A 24,038-nucleotide genomic window follows, 5' to 3' on the forward strand; every position below is an offset into this window, starting at 1 on the left:
TTACTGTGTTTCTCTTCTGAGGTGGCATTTTTATCATCCTTATCAGAATTCTTTTTTGATTCTTTTGCTCATTTTGATAGTTGATCTCTGCTCCCAGGGTGCAGGGAGCATAGGATCTGGTCCCTGGCTTGTTGCTTGCCAAGGTGTTGCCTAGGCAGAGGTATTTTTTCCTCTTTTGTTCCCAGACTTTGCCTACATAGCAATTTGTTCCCAACACATTCCCAGGCTTGGGATTTGTCTGGGATTGGGACCCTTCCTCTTCACCTGTTATCAAGCTGGCTTGCTGAGCTAAGAGCCTCCCACTGGCTTTCTGGCTCTCCCACCTATGTTATCCCCAAAGAGACAGACCTTTACTGAAGATCCTCCACAATATCTTGAGTTGAGAACTAGATTTGCTCTTTTTTTTTTTGACTGGATTCTCTAGCTTGAAGGTCTGTGTAGAGGCTTCATTTAAAATTGTATCAGGTTAACAACAACATTATGAGCTAATCAACTTTGATGGATGCAGCTCCTCTCAGCAATTCGGAGAGCTAGGACAACCTTGGGAGACCTGGTGTGGATAATGTTAGGCCCATCCAGAGGAAGAAAAACAAAAGAAAGAAAACCCTCCAGAATCCAAATGAATACTACGTTCACTTTTTTAAAGTTTCTCTTCTGTTTTTCTTTTCTATCTTTCTTTTTTTCTTCTTTTCTATCTTTCTTTTCCCTTAGTCCTAATGCCTCATTTAGAAAATGACTAATCTGAAACATGCTAAACACAAAAATATATGTATGATATTCAACAGACTGTCACTGAGGAGAGGTGGATGGGATTGGAAGTGGAACTTCTAAATATGCATTTGTTTGTGGATGAATGTTGAAAAGTTTTCATAACATGAAACTGGAAAAAATAAAATATCAATTGTGAAAAATAAATAAATAAAGTTGAATCCAGAAAAGCTCTGGGAGCATGCTATCTTCATGATGCCATCTTGGCTCTGCCCCAGAAGACCCCACAATATTTCTCATCTCTGCCCCTTCTCTCTTCTGATATTGCTACTCCTCTGCTGCGGGCCCTAATCACCTCCTGCCTGGACAATTACTATAGTTTCTGGTTTATCTTCCCGCTCTGTCTCTTCTGTGTTCCAGTTCATTCTACACTCGGTGGTCAAAATGATCTTACTACAGCAAAGGTCTAACAGTCACACACACACACACACACACACACACACACACTCACTCACACACTGTGTGTGTGAGAGAGAGTGAGAGAGACAGACAGACAGAGACAGAGACACAGATACACACATACACAGCAAGAGAGACAGAAAAGATAGAGTAAAAGAGACAGAGATAGAGACAGAGAGAGAGAGGGACAGACACACAGACACACACAGTGTTTGTGTGTGTGTGTGTGTGTGTGTGTGTGTGTGTGTGAGAGAGAGAGAGAGAGAGAGAGAGAAAGGATAGAGACAGAGACAGAGACAGAGAGAGAGAGAAATGATAGAGAGACAGACAGACAGAGAGAAACAGATAGACACAGACAGACAGACACACACAGCAAGAGAGAGAGACAGACAGAGAGAGAGAGACAGAGAGAAACTGAGACAGAGAGACACACACACAGACATAGAGAGAGACACAGACAGACAGACACACACAGTGAGAGAGAGAGAGAGCGAGCAAGAGAGAGAGAGAGAGAGAAACAGACACACACAGACATACACACTTTGTGTGTGTGTGTGTGTGTGTGTGTGTGTGTGTGTGTGTGTGTGTGTGTGTGTGTGACTGTTAGACCTTTGCTGTAGTAAGATCATTTTGACCACCGAGTGTAGAATGAACTGGAACACAGAAGAGTAGTTCCAATGCCCTCTGCAGCCCGCTGTCGCTGTGACTGCAGAATAAACAGTATGAATCTACACAACATTTCTTTGGTCTGTCTGAATCCCAGAATCTGCAGTCAAGGAAAAAGCTCCTGACTTACAACATAGTATCAGAAAAAGAAATTAAGGGGATTGCTATAGACAAAAAAGAAACTAAATTAACAAAACTATCACTTTTTGACGATAATTTATTGGTGTACTTAAAAAACCTTAAAGAGTCAAATTAATTGAAATAATAGTAAATTCAGTGAGTTTGTGAGATATAAAAAATAAATTATCAATATTTCCGTTAATACCAATAAAACCCAGGAAAGCATAGAAAGAGAAAATCCATATTAAATTATAGCAGATCATAAAAAATGCTTGTGAGTCCACCTACTAAGATATGTAAATCCAATTGCAAATGTTTATAAAAATAAAAAGACCCAAATAATTGGGCAAATATTAATTGTTTAATATGATGAGCAAATATAATGAAAATGTCAATTCTATCTAAATTAATTTACTTCTTTAATGTCATGCTAAGCAAATTACTAAAGGGTTAATAAAATGAGGGAAAATAATGATGAAATTCATATGGAGGGAGGAAAGAAAGAAGCATTTTTAAGGTTCCTATGATCTCTGGGTTTTCATGACTAAGAGTGAATGTAAATAGTAATTTGGCTAGAAATGATGAGGGTTTTCCCCTCCCAGATGAATTTTTTTATTGGATAAAAGAGGACATTTTGGGGCTCATTTCTTTCCTAGCTTTAATTCTTGAATGGGTGTTGGTTCAGACAAATTAAGACTTGGGAAAGACATTAGCTTGAAAAGACTGAAGTCTCTCAATGCATCCAGAGTCATCTTCAGTCATCCTGATCTCTATCTTGCCACTAAACCAAACAGTTCTAGAAGGGAGAATGAGGCTGATGACTTCCTACAGCCCTGCCTGACTTAAATCCAATTCACTTGCAAGTCAAGATATCACCTGCTTTATGTCATTGGTCCTCTTCAAGAATGAAGGATAAGACCAGTTAGGTAGCTCAGTGGATAAAGCACTGGCCTTGAAGTCAGGAGGACCTGAGTTCAAATTTGACCTCAAACACATAATAATTGCCTAGCTGCATGACCTTGGGCAAGTCACTTAACCCTTAAATTAAATAAAAATAATGAATGATAAACAACAACAAAGTGCCAGATCCTAAGCAAATATCTTACTCAATCTTCATAATAACCATGGGGAAATATGTCCTGTTATTATCATCATTTTATAATTGAGGTAGAGTTTAAGTGACTTGCCCAGTGTCAAACCAGTCCTATTTGAACTCAGATTGCCTTATCCACTGTGCTACCTACATGCCTCTAGGAGAGGGAAAAAAGATCAAGAATCTCGAGAAATAATGAAGAAAAATGGGGAAAAGGAATGTTTAGTAGTGCCATTTCTCAAACTATTCTACAAATCAAATATCAAAAACAATTGGTGTGGGCAAAAAAAAAATTGATCATTGTACCCAGTTGGGTACACAATACCCTGATATACAATACAGAATTCACAATGCACAGTATTCAGAAAAATATTAGGATCCCCCCATCTATGGGAATGACGACTCACAATTTGACCAAGTCTACTGGGAAAACTGGACAGCAAAATGGAAGAAATTAAATTTAGAACAACACATTACATACTATACAAAATAAGTTCCAAAATGGGAACATTTTCAAGAAATAAAATATCATATCATAAATTTTGACAAAAAATGGAAAAAATCAATTATCAAATAATATAGATACATAAAAAGTTCCTGACAATGTGGAATAGAGAGGATCACAGAAGATGAAATGGATGATTTTGATTATATAAAATTAAAATGATTTTGCACAAACAAATCTAATAAAACCAAGATTAAAAAATATGTAATATCAAGAGGAAAAAAAGCTATGCAATAAATTTCTCTGGTGATTATCACATTTCCAAGGAACTGATTCAAATTTATAATAAAAAAAAAACTTATCCCAATAAATGGGATATAAGCTGACAATTCTTAAAAGAAAAAACCCAGGTGTCAACTAGGTGGTTCAGGGATAACGCACTGACCCTGGAGTCAGGAGACCTTGAGTTCAAATCTGAACTCAGACACTTAATAATTACCTAGCTGTGTGACCTTGGGCAAGTCACTTGACCCCATTGCCTTAAATTTAAAAAACAAAAGAAAAACCCCAGGCTATCTATAATTATACAAAATAATTAGAAAATTTAAATTTAAACCAATTCTTAGATTCTATCTCATATCACCCAAGAGTCATAGATGACAAAAACTGAAAATGTTAAATTTTGGAAAGGCTAGGGGTAAACAGGCATACTGATACATTGTTGGTGGGCCTGTGAATGGATACAATTCTATTCTGGAAACAATTTTATAATTATATATGAAAATTTATTAAATGGTGTGTGTCCTTTGATGCTAGACATACCCAAAATACAACAAAGGAAGAGGAAAATGTTATTTAAAAACAATAAAAAGTAAATATAGTAACTTTTTATGATGGTAAAAAATCCAACTAGATACTAAGGGATGTCCAACAGTAGAGGAATGGCTGAACAAATTATGGTACATAAATATGAAAAAATATTTGTAAGAAATATGGAAATAGATGATTTTATGAAGATATGAAAAAACTTATGTGAACTGATTAAGAGTAAAGTCAGCAGGACCAAGAGAACACTTTATATTATAAAATCAGTATTATAAAAATGAACAATTTTTTTTAGGTTTTTGCAAGACAAGCTAGGTAATTATTAAGTGTTTGAGACCGGATTTAAACCCAGGTACTACTGACTCCAGGACCGGTGCTTTATCCACTGTGCCACCTAGCTGCCCCCAAAATGAACAATTTTTAAGAATTTTAAAACTAAAAATGAAATGGATGGAACCAGGAGAATGCTTAAGACAATATTAATACCATTAAAAACAAGTGACTCTGAAAATCATTAAGAGCTCTGATCAATATAACCATTCATGATTTCAGAGAACCAGTGATGAAGTATGCTCTCCATTACAGAGAGGTGAGAAATTCAGGGTACATAATGAGGCTATATACAGTCATTGAGGGAATTTGTTTTGTTTGACTCTATATATCTGTTAGAATTTTCCCTCTTTTTAATAAATTGGGTTTGAAAGGGAGATAAAATAAATATCCATTAATTTTTTTTAAATAGAAGTAGGGTGCTATCTCTTATACTTTATGTTTCTTCCTTAAGTATATGATTTCTCTCTCATCACATTCAATTTGGATCAATGTATACCATGGAAACAATGCAAAAACTGGCAAACTGCCTTCTGTAGGGGGTGGGGGGGGGGAGGGAAGTAAGATTAGGGGAAAAATTGTAAAACTCAAAATAAATAAAATCTTTTTTAAAAAGCAAAAAAATAGAAGTAGGGGAGCTGCTCTGGATGTGAAATATTTCATGAATTTTCATATTATTAGTAGTAAAACTATATTTAAAGAAATAAATATTTTGCTTTGTTATGAAATTTCTCTTGGATTGAGAATAACCTGTTGGAAATATAAAAATAAAACATACTAATAAAACTTTTTTAAAAATTAAAAATAATAGATGAAGGAAACTCATTTCTGAATTAATATATAATCAAAAAGTTTAATTTGTTCACTTTTTCTTTATCATTTCTAGAATTATAAGACTATTTATAAAATTGACTGATTCTTTTCAGACAATATCAACATCTGCAACCTCACTTAAGACTCAATGATTCCTGACTCTCTGCCATCACACAAACCATTTTACCAATATGGAATGCATGATCTCATTATTAGGTCACATGCTTCTTTCTCTCCTGCAAAATAGTTCTAGACCCACTTTAAGAAGAAGTTTTATGATCAGAGTTTCAGGATTAGATGGGACTTTAGAGTTCAACTTCACTTCTTCACTTCATTATTTTCCACATAAAAAAATTGGTCCCATTCATAATAAACATGTAACTATTTGCATAAAAAGCTGTGTTTTGAACTTTATGAATTTTCATAAACATTCAGCTATGTGAATTTTAAATCTACTTGTGAAAATAGCAATAATCCATGTCAAAGCCATATTTAAGCTATCCCATACTATAATGAAATTTTTTCCACTAATAGATTTCTTTTCATGTGATTTTATACATGAAATATTATAATCATTTTAAATGTCACATTTCCCATGATCCCTCAAACTCATTCAGATAAAAGAACAGGCTTACTAACTTTATACTGTTACCCTTTATGAGAGTTCATATTTCTAACATTTTGTCCATTGTTACACATGTGGCAAAAAAAATACTACTAATAATTTTTAAATGTAATTAGTAATAAGTTTTGTAAATTACCTAACTGGTGTAAAATAATATAATATAAAAGAAAGCAGATAAATATTCTTTGTAAGATAAGAATTATTTAAAATTCCTTTCAGTGTAAGAAAAGGTATACAAAACCATTCAAATAAAGTAGAGGGAGGAAGATTTTAATTTGAATTCTGTTTAATACTTTCAAAAATATATGTAGTTTTACCAGCCAATCAATTGATAATCAGAAAGCATAGAATGAAAGATAAGCTCAATCTTTATTCAATATATGAAAATTTAATAAAATATGAAAATAGCAAGAATGTTTATTGAACAAGAACCATGCTTTGCTCCCATCCAGTGAAAAACTAATTGTATGTTTCATTATGTCATGGTATGTTATATCATATATCATATCATATTATATCAGTAAATAAGCTAAGTATTGGAAATGCCAATAAATCCCTGTCTTGGAAGGATTTACAACCTAACAGAAGAATAAGACATCGACACAAATATTTTAAGATTTTCATAAATGTAGAATCTTATCAATTTGGGTTATCTATCCCACTTTGCAAATTGCAGTTTCTCTCTGTGACTACTTATTCTCTAAAATTCTGTTCATATTCCTCTGTAAATCTTCTGAAGAGAAAACTTCCACAGAGTACTCAGCAGAGTACTGAGAACCTTCCTCAAAGATCTCTTGGCATTGAGTATATGTACCAATGAAAGATGGGGTTTATACCTCTCAGGACTGGCTCCCTTTTTTTCTCCTTTATACTTGTCTCTCCTTTTCATTGTCTCTCTAGTTGCTGCCTATTAAACCTACAATATGCCTTTTCAGCACTCTTTAGGTGACCCAAAACTTTAATTCTTTAGCAACTGTGCTATTCCTCAATTAGCCAAAATTCAGTGTCACCAGAAAAGTGTTGAGAAGGTGGTCCTTTGTTTCAGAGAAAACCTTGTAATTTCTCAAAAGCAATTCAGTTTGCTCTCTATCATTTTGAAATTTCTATCTATCCAACTACAGGTCACAGTTTGAACAAGAGACTTCTTACATTCACTTAGATTTTCTATATGGGTAATTAAAATGAACTCTTTTGATTGATTATAGATCTCATCTAGGAGACTTTATAGTGATCCAAGCCATGGTACAATTAGTACAACATCATTAGCAAATAAGTGTATCTGGAGATCCTCACTATCTTTAGAAAAATCCTTCCCCAAAAAACTCCTAAACTGTCAAATTATGGCTCTAACCAAAATTTAGAGGGGCAGAACCCACAGATATACTGAGAGATACATTTTCCAAGTCCAAGATAACTTAGAAGTCTCACGGAAAAGGTGTGTTTCACCTGGACAGGGAGTTGGATAAAAGCCCTGGCCACAGCCCAGCCCAGGGATCACCAGGAACAGCTTGAAGGGGGAACATCTTGAAGGGGTGATGAGAGAACTCTGCTACACCAGAATGAGTGTGGACTGAGTAGCACTGGCCTCAGAACCTGCAGCAAGAATTGGAGGGAAACCAGCCAGCACCTCCAGAGCACAGCGCACAGATGGTAAGGGAGTCAGGGAGACTGCAGAAATCTCTCTGCTCTCCCTGGGGCAGGACTCTGCTGTTTGCCCACATTCAGATCCAGGTTGCAGTTTGGCCTTCCATACTAAGAGATCAGGGATCCTCCTCACAGCTCCAGGGTAGAGGGGAGGGCCTGTGGTCATCTACATATCAAAGCATAGGCAAGAGAGCATAAGACCGTGGAGGAATAAAGGCCCCAGTGGGGTGTCCCCCCCAAAATCCCAAAGTCTTGGAAGTGCTGTAAATTAGTCTTAGACCAAGGAAATGAGTAAACAACAGAAAAAGAAGAATCTGACTATAGAAAATTACTTTGGTCCCATGGAAGATCAAAACACATACTCAGATGATGGCAAAATTGAGCTTCTATATCCAAAACCTCCAAAAGAAATAGAAAAAGGGGTCAGATTATAGATGGGGGGTCAAACAATTGAAAGGCAATTAAGGGAGGTGGAAGAAAAACTGGAAGGAGAAATGAGAGCAATGCAAAAAAATCACGAAAACTAAATAAGCAGCTTGGTGAAAGAAATACAAAAAAAACTGAAGAAAATAATGTGTTAAAAACCAGTTTGGGCCAAGTGGAAAAAGCAAAACAAAAATCAAATGAAGAGAATGCCTTAAAAAGAAGAATTGGCCAGTTGGAAAAGGAGATAAAAAAGCTCTCTGAAGAAAATAACTCCTTCAAATGTAGAATGGAACTAAAGGAAGCTGATGACTTTGCAAGAAATCAGGAAGAAATAAAACTCTTCCAAAAAAAAATCAAAAATTAGAAGAAAATGTGAAATATTTTACTGGAAAAACAGTTGACCTCAAAAACAGATCCAGAAGAAATAATTAAAAATTATTGGGCTATCTGAAAGCCACGACCAGAAGAGCCTGGACTTCATTTTTCAAGAAATAATACAGCAAAATTGCCTTGAGATCCTAGAAGCAGAGGGTAAAATAGAAATTGAGAGAATTCAGTGATGACCTCCTGAAGGAGATCCCAAAGGAAACCTCCCAGAAACATTATAGCCAAATTCCAAAACTCCCAAGTCAAAGAGAAAATACTAAAAGCTGCCAGAAATAAACAATTCAACTATGGAGGCTCCATAGGATTACACAGGATCTGGCAGCATCTACGTTAAGGACTCGTAGGGATTAGAATATGATATTCTGGAAGGCAAAAGATCTTAGTTTACAACCGAGAATCAACTACCCAGCAAAACTGAACATCCTCTTTCAGGGAAAAAGATGGACTTTCAATGAAACAGGGGACTTTCAGACTTTCCTATTGAAACAACCAGAGCTGAACAGAAAGTTTAATCTCCAAGTATAAGACTCTGGTGAACCATAGAGGGGGTGGATGAGGACTAACTATGAGGAACTTAATGATATTGAACTGTTTGTATTCCTGCATGGGAAGAAGATACTAATAACTCACGAACTTTCTCATTTATAAGAGCTGTTAGAAGGAGCATATATAGACAGGACATAGGAAGGAGCAGAATATAATGGTATAATATAGTAAAAAGATGGAGTCAATGGATGATAAAGGGAAGTAATGGGAGGAAGAGAAAGGAGAGGAAGTAGGAGCTAAGATATTTCTTAAAAGTCAAGATTAAGCTTTTTCAATGGAGTAAAATGGAGGAAGGCAAGAGGGAAATGAGTGAGCCTTCATTCTCATAAGAAATGGCTCAGAGAGGAAATAACATACATACTTTATAAGGTGAGGAAATCTGTCTTACCCTAGAGAAAAATGAGAAGAAAGGGACGGGATAAGGGAGAATGGGGGGGAGGGAAGGAGGGAAATAGGTGATAGAAGAGAGGGAAGATCAAGGGAGAGGGTACTCAGATGCAACACACTTTTGGACAGGGTCAGAATGAAAGGAGAGAGAGAACAGAATAGATGAGAGTGGGGAGGAATAGAGTGGAGGTACAGCTAATAATAGCAACTGTGGGAAAAATATTGAAGTAACTTCTCTGGTGGACTTATGATAAAGAAGGTAACTCACCCCAAAGACAGAGCCATTGGAATCTGAACACAGACTGGAGTACATTTTTTTTCTCTCTCTCACTATTCTTTAGGATTCGCATCTTCTTGGGGGGGATGTTTACTCTTATAACAAAATTATTGTAATAATATAAAATAAATAAACCAAAAAGGCAAGAAAAAAGAAAAATCCAACTTTTATTTGACCCTGCATATCTGCCATGATAGCAAATACCTTTAGTCAACATTTTCCTATTTTACACTTCACTTGATACTGTATTATGACTCTACTTTGACCTCTTTCTAAAATGATGTTGACATATATATCTAGAAGATACCTTGGAAGAGAATATTTAGAATATTTAGAGGAAATATTTTTTTATATTCAATAATCAATAGGTACAAAGTTATAAAGGGAAATTCTAGTCCCATTGTATTCTGCCTTTGTTGAATGAAGTCCTGTTTTGTGAAGGACACCAAGAAAGGTGAATGTTGAAGGGTCTTAAAATGATAAAATATGAAGCTCTCTCCCTCATCAAAATGCATGCTGAGTCTTCTCAAAACTACTTTCAACTAAATATTGAACCCTTACCTCTTTCATGAACTCTTTGTCATGTTACAACCAACTAAACCTCTCTACCTGGATGTCTAATCAATGATGACTGAAATAAAATAATGATAACCCCTAAAATCTTCTCTAAAACTTTCCTATTTCTGTTGAGGATACAGCTAGCTATCCACCCAATTTGCCAGACACACAATCTCATAAGCAATTTCGATTCTTTTCCTCTCTCTCCTCCTATATTTAATGACTTAGCGATCTTGCTGATCATACTGCCACAAAATCTCTATAGTTTACCTACAACCCTTCTCTTTGCTAATACAGTAATGATTCAATATCAGAATTTCCTCCCTAGATAAAATATAGATAATTGGCCTCCAAATTAGTCTTCATTCAGCTGGGTTTTCCCCCTCTCGTTCTCTTCAAAACTGAACATTGAAATACTGAAAATACAAATCTGACCATATAACTGCCTTACCCAAAAAGTTCAGTCGGCATCTAGGGTAAAATACAAAGTCTTCTGCTTGGTATTTAAATCTGTCTATAATCTGGATCTTACAAACTTTTCTAGTATCATTTCATATTATTCTTTATGAAATCATTGTGTTTGAATTCTTTAACAACAAGAATAGTTGAAATCAAATTAAAGACATGTGAAGAGAAATATTATCTGCATCTAGAGAAAGAAGTGATAAAATAGAAGTGTGCATGGAATAATTTTGCATATATAATACCTATTTATATCTAATAGTAGCCCTCCTGGGGAAGAAAAGGGGAGAGAAGGAAAAAAAGACAAAATAGAAATTTGCTTGATAACTTTATTGCATATTTGGAGAGAAGAGCAAGTTATATATGGTAGAATTGTAGAGTCATATGCAATCATCCTGTGTTATATAAATGCTTGTTTTGTTCTATGAATAAGAAATAAAATTTTATTTAAAAAATCAAAGGATGGGGCAGTTAAGTGGTGCAATGGATAGTTCATATTAATAGAAGAGGAAGTAGGGTACCTAAATAAAGTTGTTTTAGAAAAAGAAATTGAAGGGGGCAGCTAGGTGACATGTGGCTGGAGTCAGGAGGATCTGAGTTCAAATCCAGCCTCAGAGACTTAATAATTACCTAGTTATGTGACCTTGGGCAAGTCACTTAACACCATTGCCTTGCAAAACACAGAAAGAAAGAAAGAAAGAAAGAAAGAAAGAAAGAAAGAAAGAAAGAAAGAAAGAAAGAAAGGAAGGAAGGAAGGAAGGAAGGAAGGAAGGAAGGAAGGAAGGAAGGAAGGAAGGAAGGAAGGAAGGAAGAAAGGAAGAAAGGAAGAAGGAAGGAAGGAAAGAAGGAAAGAAAGAAAGAAAGAAAGAAAGAAAGAAAGAAAGAAAGAAAGAAAGAAAGAGAAAGAAAGAAAGAAAGAAAGAAAGAAAGAAAGAAAGAAAGAAAGAAAGAAGAAAGAAAGAAAAAGAAAGAAAAAGAAATATTGAAGAGGCCAGAAATAAGCTTTCTAAGAAAACAAAGCATCAGGATCAGCTGGATGTACCCAGGGCAGCTAGATAGTGCAGCGGATAGAGTAACAGCCCTGGAGGCAGGAGGACCTGAGCTCAAATCCAGTCTCTGACAATTAATAATTACCTAGCTGTGTGGCCTTGGGCTAGTCACTTAACCCCACTGCCTTGCAAAAAACAAAAAAAAAAGTCAAGGGAAATGTCATATTCACATCCTCCATATTTGCTAATACATTATAATTAAATTATTTTTAGTCATTTTTATTATTTCACATTCTAGGTATTTGCTCAAATATGGTCTATATCTTAGTCTCACTAGATAGAAATCTATCAGTAGAACAGATAAAAGATAAAAATATCAGGTTTTTTAAATCGATAAACAATGTAAATAGAGAAGCACTGATCTAGAACTAAAAAGGAACTTAGAAGTCTTCTCATTGAATTCTCATGCCCTCATTTTATAGATGCGGAAACGGGTTTATGAAGGGAAAATCGCCCAAGGTCACACAGTGGTAAAGGTCGTGAGTGTTAGAGATAGCGTGAACTAGAACTTCAGTTCTAATCAAGAAGTCAATATTTTTACCACTATAACATGATATACATTATCATGATACACTGAAAAGAAGAGATTGTTGTTTTTACTTGTTGAGTCATTTTAATCATATCTGACTCTCTTCTTTTACTGGTATATAAATATGTAAAACAAATTTTTTGAACAAAATTTAAAAGTATAGCTTTGTATTTTGCCACTTAGCTTTTCCCCTGCATCTTTCCCTTTCCCCCTCCAGAAAACTATTTTACACAACAAAAAAAAATTTTAAAGAAAAATAAGGGGGAAAGTAATTTGCAAAATCAAGCAAAATATCAAAAAATCTGATAATAAATGCAATGTTGCTCACCAAAGGCACCTTCCCCTTACCCCTCCAGCACCCCAGTTTCTGTAAAGGTGGGGAAAGTTTCTTCTCATAAAACTTCTTTTGAATCAAGATTGATTTTGGTTATTTTGCAACAATCTTTTTTTTTTTAGATTTTTGCAAGGCAAATGGGGTTAAGTGGCTTGCCCGAAGCCACACAGCTAGGTAATTATTAAGTGTCTGAGACCGGATTTGAACCCAGGTACTCCTGACTCCAAGGCCGGTGCTTTATCCACTACGCCATCTAGCCGCCCCCAACAATCATTTTCAATTGTTTTCTGGTGGTTATTCTTTGTATGCACATTATTTTAAGGTATTTTGAATACTAATTTCCTGGCTCTTCTTTATTTTTCATTAATTTGTGGAAGTCTTTTATGCTTCTCTATTCCTCATATTCACCATTTCTTATATCATATAATATTTCATTACATTCCTGTACCACAAGTTGTTTAGCTTTTCCCCAATTTTCAATTTGTTTCCAGCTCTTTTCTACCACAAAAAGTGTTATTATAAACATTTTGGGCAATGTATATCCTTTCTTTTTACAAATTACCTCTTTGGCAAACATCCCTAATAACTGAATCTATGAGTCAAAGACTATGAGCATCTTTTCCCCCTTACTGCATAATTATCAATTGATTCCCAAACCAGTTGGGAATACATTCATCAACAATGCCTGTTTTTCCACAGCCCCTCCAACACTGATTATTCTCCCCTTCTATCCTTGTTTAAGAATACACCTTCTACCCATAACTATGAAAGATAGTGCATTTGCTTCTCTTCTAATCTTTAATATTAAGATAGTATATCCATTTTTAATTTATTATGAAATAAGGTATATTGTCTAAACTTTATTTCAGTCAGACTTTTCTTTGTTAATCAGTTTTTTATGGTTTATTCAGTATTTGTAATTGGGTACCTAGTTGTAAATATATAGGTACTTTTATATAATATGGAAATTTACAACTCTTGAGATATATATATATATACACACACACATATAGTATCCAACAAAAAGGTGACCCATGGGACCATGCACTAGATCCCAAAGAGAAGGGACCACAAAAGTCATCAATCAATAAGCAAAGTGTTACTACTGGGTGATGTTTTATGTCCAGGAACCAAAAGTTGTCTTCTGGACATAGAGGAGGTTGTGCCAGCTACAATGAAGGCACTTACACAGCCATGGGTGCTGACTTTGACAGCAATCACTTCATGATTGCCCAAGACAAGTCATATCTAGCATCACTATACAGTCAGGTTTAACACATAGGAGTCATCATACTATTCTCCATTTCTAACTTTAAGAGGAGACTAGAGTGTGTTCATAGATTTTGCATTCTGCTTTCTCTTGGTGTTGAATCATTAACCATAGGAAGGACCTGACCTATTTGAAAAGCTCATCATATATAATCCCTTACCCACTGTCATGTTATCTAGACAGTAAAGTGGCAGCACATTAATTGACTTTAAAATTATAGCTTTTTCTGGATTCCCTCAAAGAATATCTACACTCTTCTTTAAATGAGCCTCCTCCACCTCCAGAGTCAGCTTCACCTTGACCATATCTGCTTTGTCATCATCATTAATACCATATAGGTCCTAACTGTAGGACTATGGGCAAGTCACTTAACCCCATTGCCTTACAAAATTTTTAAAAAAATACCATATATAGGCCCTTAACATGGTGGAAATTCGAGGCACCATCCAAAGATTTTCATTATTCTTTTTGCCAGATCTGTCACAGACAAGCCAATAGCCTAACCTGATCTCCTCATAAGTATTTTCAACCACACATTAATGAACATTTTTTGAATACTCTGAATCAACATTCCTAGAGCAGGATAAAGATTCTTCAGAGTGACGCTAACAATATTCACACCATTCTACACAGGAACTTTAGAGTCTCTGTGTACCCCAAGGGCCTAACCATAACAACTTGAAGTGTTGACATTGAGTCTCTATCGCATTAGGAAATGTAAAAAAAAAAAAGAATCCAAATTACAATCACTTCCAAAATACGGCTTTTGGGAAAACCACTGCATTCAGGTCACACAAATCAAAATAGTCACTAGATTGGAAACAATAAACAGCTTTCAATTAGGGCTGTATTTAACAGTACTAGGAATGCTGAATTTAAAGATATTCACATCACACTGGTCCAAATTAAGGCGACTTTCTCCCTTATGCTGATGTGTCCCAGCTGAAACAATAACCAGTTTTGCATCGGCAGTCAAACTATCTTTGCCAAAGACAATCTATGATGTTCTGAGGAATGGCTGCCATGCTGGAGAACTATCATTTCTCCCTTTAGTTTGTCTTCTAAGACATCAAGAACAAGTTCATCAGCCAATCCTTCATGAAGATGTTGATGGTACATGCCATGCCAACTACACCAACCCCAACAACTGTGATCTTATGATGGGGAATTCCTTTTAGGGCTTTCGTGATCAACTGATCCTTGATGGTTCCCATCTTGGAACTGTTGGTTAGGATATGAGGAACTCTGAGATAGATTTGAGAATGCTACTCTCAGACTCAGGCATGGTTTCCAGTTTTCCCAGAAATTATTATTCAGTAAAGAGTTTCTGATTCTGTTCTGATTCTCTCTATTCTAATGCATTCCATTGATGTATTTTTTTTTCATTTTTTCTAGTCCTAAATGGTTTTGATGATTACTTGGTTTATACTATAGCTTGAGGAATGGAAGTAATATTCCCTTCTTTTTTTCCTACCTTTTAAAATATTTCCTTCAATAGCTATCTATTTTGTCCCCATAAATGAATTTTGCTATATTTCACTTCATTCTGTGAAGTATCCCTTTGAATACAGCATTAAAATTATAAATGAAGCTTTGTCATTTTGATTTTATTGGTTTGGTCCAATGATAAGCTCTTAATTTTCTTTCAATTATTTAAATTGTCCTTTATTTTAACAAGTGTTTTATAAAACACAGACTGAGGCTACTTTGATAGATTGACTTCCAAATGGTTTGTGTATTTTGCAATTATTTCCCTTTCTATTATTGACTCTTTAATTTTATTCTTGATTTATGTAAATGCTATCAATTTTTGCATTAGTTTTATAGTCTGCAAAGTGGTTAAATCTAATTCCAATTTTTTTGCTGATTCCTTAAATTTTGCTAAGTAAACCATCATATTCTTACAAAATAGAGATAATTTTGTTTCTTCTTTGACTATCATTATGATTTTAATTTCTTTTTCTTACCTCATAACTATTACTAATAATAGGGAGAGTTATTCCCTAATAGTAGTAGAGAGAATGATCAACATTGTTAAAGTTCCATATTTATTGGTACTCTTATAGTATCTTCATGACATATGGTACTCATTTGGGGTTTTAGATACTTTTTATTATATTAATTATTATATTTGTCCCTGTATTTGTAGGTTGTTTTTTTAAAAGATAAATGAGTGTTATGAGAAAGGCACTATCATTACCTCCATCATACAGATGAAGAAAATAAAGTAAACTGAGGTTAATTTGACAGGGTCACATATCTAATAAATTTCTGAAGTCAGAATTGAATTGAACTCCAGTCTTCTTGACTCTAGATCTGCCATTTTATCTATAGTGCCATCTCACCTCATTAGTCTTGACTATACCTCCTTGTATATATGAGCTTTGTAAAATGCCTAATGAATTATTTATGACCTAATGCTTATTATTTAAAAAGTAAATTCTGGTATTTTAGTCGATTAGTTCAGCTGCTTAAAGTATGGCCTGAACAAAAACAATGAAGTATTCATCCTTGCCTATGCCAATGATGTCTATTCTGTTACACTTACAGACTGTACCTTTACTGTGTTTTGGTACTCAATAAATAAATACATATGGCAGATCCCAAAGAGGTGATGGATGAGGACAAATTGACATGGCTATCATATTTTGTAAAAAACCAAAACAAAACAAAAACCTCTCCCTTTACTGAACTGAGTGTAAATTAAAATTCTCAATCCCAGAGCAAAATTTTCAAAAAAGGTTCTAATGTAATTCCTGGTGGTTGAAAATCTGAGAGTTTGTTTTGCTATACTCAGTTCTAGGTACTGTCTTCCCTCTAGGTTTATTATTTAAGTACTCTCTCCTAGTTCTTGTGCTACCTAGCTGCCCACTACTTCTCCATCTTCTGTGCTGGGACTTCATCTAGGCTATGCCTACTGAAGATGGGGGTTCCTTAAGGCTCTCTCCTGGGCTATCTACTCTTGATGACTTTAGCTTCCATGGTTGCAGTTGTCAACTCTGTGCAGATGATTCTCAAATATCTTTTTTTCCAGCTTTAACTGAGCTCTAGTATTGTTATCACCAATTGCCTCTTGAACATGTATAATGATGCAGCACTTCCCCAATACAGCTTCCTTTCCTTCTACAATAAAGGGCAATTTTCTCCAAAAGAATGCAGAGGAATCCCCCAGAATTTGTTTGACTTATTGGTCCTGACTAATTCATCTCATTTACCTCCTTACCTTCCTTCCCCAGTCAACATAGGGTAAACCCAAAACAAAACTGGCCCTGGGACCTGATCATCTCACCCTAACTACCTAGCCATAAGGCCATAAAGTGTATCACCCTTCCCCATGAGGAGTCTGTACTCTGAAGACTTGGTGGTGGTTTTTTGAAGCCTACAGAGTCACCTTTCCCTACCCTGCTGACCAATGAGTTTCCAAATGAAGAGAAGGGGACAATATTTGTGAGAGCTAACTGCTTCTGTACTTTTCTTGCATATCCTTGCTTCATGAGAGCAAAAGAAACCTCCTTGTGTTAAATATCAATGACTTGGAGAGCCTCATATTTTGTCCCAACATCAGACCTGAACAAAGAGAACTTTGGTGTTAGAGTAATAGAACCAATGGAAGATGTGACACTCTAGTAAAAAAATAGAAAGAATCACCCCTAGACAGCCTCACCCAATCTATTCACCTCCCCCAACCTCTATCACTCAGACATTCTAGGACAGATAAATCAGGCCTTAGGGGAGGACAGAGCCCGGTCTAGACCAAATGGAGCCCAAGACTGGCCTAGGACCAGTTATAAAAACACTCAGCACTAGCCCAGCCCAGCCTTAGGACAACCAGGCAAGATTCAGGGAGGATCAATGACTGGAGCCTAGCTGCAGGAGAAAGGTTCCCAGCAATTGAAGGCAATACTCATAAACAAATAAGCCATAACAACTTTAGTCCTGCTACTTTACCTACCTGGAATATCCTCTCTCCTTGGTCAATATTATATAGTCCAGCTTTCAGGTACCATTCCCTCTACACAGATTTTCTTTCTCTCTCTTATCTCTGAACCACGATTACATTTGGGCTAGTTTTGTACATTTGGATAAATACTTCTCCAACAGCTAATTTGTATCAGTACCATTTTCCTTAATGCATTATAAACTTTTTATTATGTCTGACTTTTTTTTACTCTCAGAGCAACTAGTTAATTACAGAACATCCATCAGACTTGCTATAAGGACTCGATTTATTGATGAAATAAAACTCCCTATAAAATCTGTAAATACAGGATGGATATGGAAACTGCAAAAAATTCTTAATATCAACTGTAGCAGGACAGCTAGGTGGCACAGTGGATAGAGCACTGGCCCTGGAGTCGGACCTGAGTTCAAATGCAGCCTCAGACACTTAATAATTACCTAGCTCTGTGGCCTTGGGCAAGTCACTGAACCCCGTTTGCCTTCCAAAAAAACTAAAAAAAAATATCAACTGTAGCATACTGTTCATTTTGTAACAAATTTGTAACCAATGAGAAAGTAATAAAATAAAACAACCATTCATTCACAGAATCGTAACAAATATATAAACTTGGATTCTGATTATCTCCCCTTATTTCTCTAATTCTTGACATGTATCAGCAAAGGAGACTGTCAACATGGACCAATTACCTAGTTATTAATTTAAACTTATCACCTGCTCCTATTTTGAACTAATCCACCTCTGATGGGAGTACCATTTTCAGCCAAATCACCAAGGCTCAAAACCTCACACTTACCCCAGTGCTTCCTTACTACTCACATGACCAAGTCCTATAAATTTCTACTTCCATAACATTGCTCACATCTGACTCACACTGTTGCTACCTTAGTTCAGGCTCCATCATTTCTAGTCTCTCTCCCACTTTCCTAATCTACTTTTTGTCCCATTTATACATTCCACTTACTTCCTAACTTAAAAACCTTCAACCTTTCCATTCATCATCACAATGAAAGTAGAAAGGAGATCTTGGAGGCAGGTAAACCGAGTACCCTAAAGAAGATGACTTCAGCCAGGTCACACAGGCAGTAAATAATAGAGCCAAAGTATTAAATGAGGTCCTTTAACTTAAGATAAAATGCAAATGCACTAGCCCAGCAGTTAAGGTCCTCTACAAATTATTTTGACCTCTAATATTATTATATATTTCTCTTCACAAGTTCTGTGTTCCCTAAAAACTAGACTGTTATCTAACCTCCCCTTTGTGTGTTCATTTATCCAGTCAATCCCTAGCTCCTGATCTCTAGCTATTGAAATCTTTCTCCCATTTCAGGGAATATTGTACAGGAACCAATGGAAACCCCCATCCCCTCCATCCCCTCAATCTTAATCAAACTTTCCCTTCTTACATACAGCTGCCTCTTGAACTTTGTCTTAATGCTTCTGTTCCCTCTATATCACTGTCTTTTTAAATAAAATATGCAAACCATACCAAAAAAAGATTGATACATTTTAAATTGTCATAAAACATGACAAAAAAGAATAAAAAATTATTCAACAATTTTCTAATTAGTGTAGGATGCTAAATTTCCTTTGGCACATTGGAAAGAGATAGGGAAAATAAATAAAGTAAAATTAAATAATAGATAAATTAATAAATAAAATAAATAAAAAATAAATTAAGTAAAATTAAATAATAAATTAAGTGATTAATTAATTAATTAAAAATAAAGTAAAATTAAAACTATAAAAGAAATGGAAAAGCTAGCAAAGAAGAGCTAACAATGTAGAAAGATAAAGAATAAATGCCATATCTCAATCAAGAACTTTTGTCTCCAACTTAATTTTTCCTGATTCTATAACTATGCTTTGATTAATCTATGCATTAGCAGCTTACAAAGGAAAAAAACCACATAGTTTCAGGACAGACTAAACTTTAATTCTCCTTGAAAACTAATTATTTTCTTCATTATTAGATGGATTATTAGATGTATATACCCTCAGGCACAAACAATATTCTAATATTGAAGCAGATTTGTGATTTTATCAACATACATATTTTTCCTATGAAGCAATGAGCAACATAGACCCATACAATCCTTTTTGAATACATAGGCAACCATCTAGCTACTCTCAAATAATCAATAAATCTGCAAACATTTATCAAGTGCTTTCTACAAGATAGGAACTATATTTTTCTCTAGAGAGAAAAAATGCTAAAAATAAAAGAGTTCCTGGTGGCCAGGAGTTCACACAGTATTGGAATACTCTTGGATCTCGTGGCTCAGTTCGTGAGCTAAAGAAAATACAAGGCAGAATCTTAGGAATAATAAAAGAGGGAAGAATAGACCAAGGGCAAAACGAACATTTTTGGCTCTCTGTACTAAAATATGAAGAATAAATTTATAATAAGAAGCTTGAATTAGTGAATAATAATAATTATATTATTCTTTAAGGATTAGAGGGGCAGTTAGTGCAGTTGAGAGAACACCAGCCCTGGAGTCAGGAAGAACTGAGTTCAAATATGATCTCACACATTTAAGACTTACTGTGTGACCTTGGGCAAGTCATCTAACCTCATTGCCTTGCAAAACCAAAAAAAAGGATTACAAACATTTTACTATATTTTAAAGCATTTTAAAATGGTCTTTACAATTCTAGAAGATAGGTTCTATTATTATCTCCATATATAGATATGATGAAACCTCAAGTGAAAGAAGATAAGTGACTTACTCTGGGTCCCATAGTTAGGAAATATGAGAGGTAAGATTCAAATTCAAGTCTTCCTGCCTCTGAGTCCTTTTACTATCTATCATTTCATCTAAGTGCCCCATTTATCAAATTTTTAATTGAATGAACAAATATATGGAAATGTCAAAATATTTACTACATGCCAAAGAAGGGTTGATGAAATAAAATGGCACAGTGAAAAAGGTGGGAGGGGTTGGAATAAAAGAATCACAATAGAAACATAACACAAGATTTGGGGATTTTAATATAAATAAAAGGATGGATTATTAGGTGTATAATTTCTATTGTTTCATTGTCTCAAATACTTAGATACAGAGAAGGATGAAACTATGGGGGCACATAAATAAAACAAGAGATCAACTTAGAGCAGAATGGGATAGGGTGATTTAATGAGCAGAGATATAAGGAGAAATTAGTGGGAACAGAATAGAACTGAGTTGCAAGGAAGCTGTGAGGCAAGTGAATGGGACTAATAATAACAATATCTTCATTTTTCAAAGAAGACCATGACCTCAGGGAAGTGATGCCACGACAAGCACTGGATTTGAGTGAGTGGATGTGCTAAGTCACCAGCCTCACTTTTTCCTCCAGAGACATCTGGGTCCAGTGGCCAGATATGAATCAGGATGACTGGAGATGGCCCTAGATGCAAGGCAGTCAGGTTTAAATGATGTGCCCAAGGTCACACATCCAGTAAGTATTTGAAGTCAAATTTGAACTCATATCCTCCTGACTTCAGACCGGTGCTCTTCTCACTGCCCCATCTAGCTGCCCTTGAATGGGAGTAGTGAGACAAGGAGGGAAAATAAGATTGGAGACAAGAACCATAGAAAACAAGGTAGGAATTGTGAAGGGATGTAAGCATGAAAAAAACAGTGCTCTGAGCCCAGAAACCCACCTTTTTGCCTAATACGTACTGAAAAACCTAAAGATAGAAATGGGGTAGGCAAAATAGAGGAAGTTCTACATGGTTCTCCAATTGCATATTGGGCATCTCTATTTTAACATCTTACTTCAAAAAGAATTTCTTCAAAAATAAACTAAGCCAAGCATGATCATTGGAAACAATTTAATTCCATTTCACTTTCAAAATATAAAAATGATCACATTTTAATGCAATATTCATTTCTTTTTTAGATCAAACTTTATACTTCTAAATTAAGTAGAACATTTACATTTGCTATACAATAGAATGTATAAGTATTTTAAGGTATAGATGAGAATTCATGAGAATTTCTAACAAAGGTCACTTCAGGTATCTAACTTCCTCAACATTTTCTCCATAAACACAGGTTACAACCCCCTTCCCTTGTTGACTTTGTAGTTAGTCTTCTGCAGTTAGTGTATCCACACTAACTGAATAATTTAGTGTCTACCTTTGCCCATAGGTCTTTCAGAATTGAACTGGGATGGTCCTCATATAATCAACATACTAAGGCCTTGTCAGAATGTGAACCATACTGATTTTGGGGTACTTATGATAATATATTGTTGGGCAACTGTAGCAGAGGAAATTTTGAAATTTTACTAGTAAATTTATTGTAATAAAATTAGTGAATACATTGTTTGGCATTAAGACAGATATGTACTGCCTTCATTTCTTTGACATGAAAGATTCTTCCAAATTTAATTTTGTATGAATGCCTAACCAGATTAATTTTAAATGCCTTTACAATTCCATAAATTACCTCCCAAACTGATGACAATTCAACACAAAATGATACTAATTTTCAAGTGGCTTCAAAATTTCTTTAAAGCAATTAAGATTTATTTAAAGAATAGTTCAAATAGAATTTTGTCAACAGATCTTAGGATGGTGGTGAAAACAGCAGAAGAAAATTAGCATTTGTTTTTCACTAGTATTTTTTTCTTAATTTCTCAGAGTGATAGTTTATATTTATAAAATATATACTTTTAAAGAACACTCAGTCACGCACTCTTCAGAGAATCACTAAACATATACAGCAAGGCAGCAAAGGAAATATTTGGAAGAGCCACATAAGGAGAACTGCTGAGAAATAGAATGCAATTTCAGTTTTTGTTTTTGTAGTCATTCACTCAGTCATAATACATTTTTAAGAGTCTACTATATATCACACATTATACTAAGAGTAGAAGATATTTAAAAAAGGCAAAAACACTGTTCCTGCCTTCACTTACTAATGGAGAGATAATATACAAACTGTACACATACACACACACACACACATGTTATAAATGGAAGTAATCTTATAAGAAATGGATTAGTAGATGGTGCTGAAGGAAGAAACTGGGAAAGACCTTCTATAGAGTTGATATTTCAGTTGACTTTTGAAGTAAACCAGGGAATCTAGATATTAGAAGCAAGATAGCAGAGAATTTCAGGCATGGGACCATAGGGGTAGACTTTCAGTTTTAAATCTTTTTGTTTTTCTTTTAGTTCATAAAATAAAATTGTCTCGAAGTATTAGAACCAAAGGACAAAGTACAGAATAATAAATTCCGTAGGCAAACATCAAAGAGGAACAACAATTTTAACTCACCCAGAAATACAGTTGCCAAGATCCACAGCTCCCAAATCAAAGAGAAAATTTTGCAAGCAGCCAGGCAGAAACAGATCATGTGCCAGGGGACTCCATTCAGACTCTTCCAGTTGGCCTCCAGCTTCCCCAGGTAGCCATCTACCACTGGCACCATACTGCAGAAGATGAGCACAAGAAGGTACTGAGAGTGAAAACATAGGTTGAGAGACAGGGACTGCAAAATTCTATATATCCATAAAGGATGGAGGTAAAAAAGTATAACAATAGAAATATTGCTTTTCCATCTAATGATAGGACTGATAACAGGAGAAATGATCATCTCTGACTAGCTGGCCAGTGTGGAGCTGATAGGTAATAAATATATGAATCTTACCCTGAAGGTCAAAGAACAAGTCAAACTTATATTATGACATTTTCGAGGTCCTAACCTGATATGAGATGGGATAAGAGATTATGAAGGTATGAGCTTATAGTAAAAAAATAACAGAACCAAACCATATCAAAGTACTACAGGGGAGCTATTGTGGAGGATGAAAAGAGTCATTTTTATGAGGCTGTTGATCACTAAAATATGAAATTATACCTTTGAAGAGCAATAACCTAAATACCCTTTGGGTTTAAAAGTGGTTTAAATAATTTGAGAATTTTCCCTGATGAATCTGCCACCTGGAATAGTCACAAGGCAGAAAAACCAATTAATATCAAGCTACCACAATTTCCATACAGTTATGTGGAGGGTCTTGACTAGCACTGTGTACTTTGCTGCCAGACTACTGGGGTAGTCAGTATACTGCCTCAGTATGCCCCATCAAGTGTTCCTGGAAGGGGTAGGAGAAAGAAATCTTTTGATACATGAA

At 35.2% G+C, this 24,038-nt stretch overlaps 1 protein-coding gene across 7 annotated transcripts in view; it reads right to left on the reverse strand.

Annotated features, from left to right (window-relative positions):
* The window catches only part of MAPK10 (mitogen-activated protein kinase 10), a 184,695-nt gene that overhangs the window by 118,316 nt on the left and 42,341 nt on the right, over positions 1 to 24,038 (reverse strand). For 6 of the 7 annotated variants that reach the window (XR_012476894.1, XR_012476893.1, XM_074228604.1 and 3 more), the window contains one exon: positions 23,182 to 23,336. The exons of the other annotated variant lie outside the window; for it this stretch is intronic. The gene's annotated coding sequence lies outside the window, so the exon portion shown is untranslated. The remainder of the gene's footprint in view (positions 1 to 23,181; positions 23,337 to 24,038) is intronic. 7 annotated transcript variants of the gene reach the window in all.

The sequence above is a fragment of the Macrotis lagotis genome, chromosome 3, assembly GCF_037893015.1.
Source record: "Macrotis lagotis isolate mMagLag1 chromosome 3, bilby.v1.9.chrom.fasta, whole genome shotgun sequence".
Lineage (NCBI taxonomy): Eukaryota > Metazoa > Chordata > Mammalia > Peramelemorphia > Peramelidae > Macrotis > Macrotis lagotis.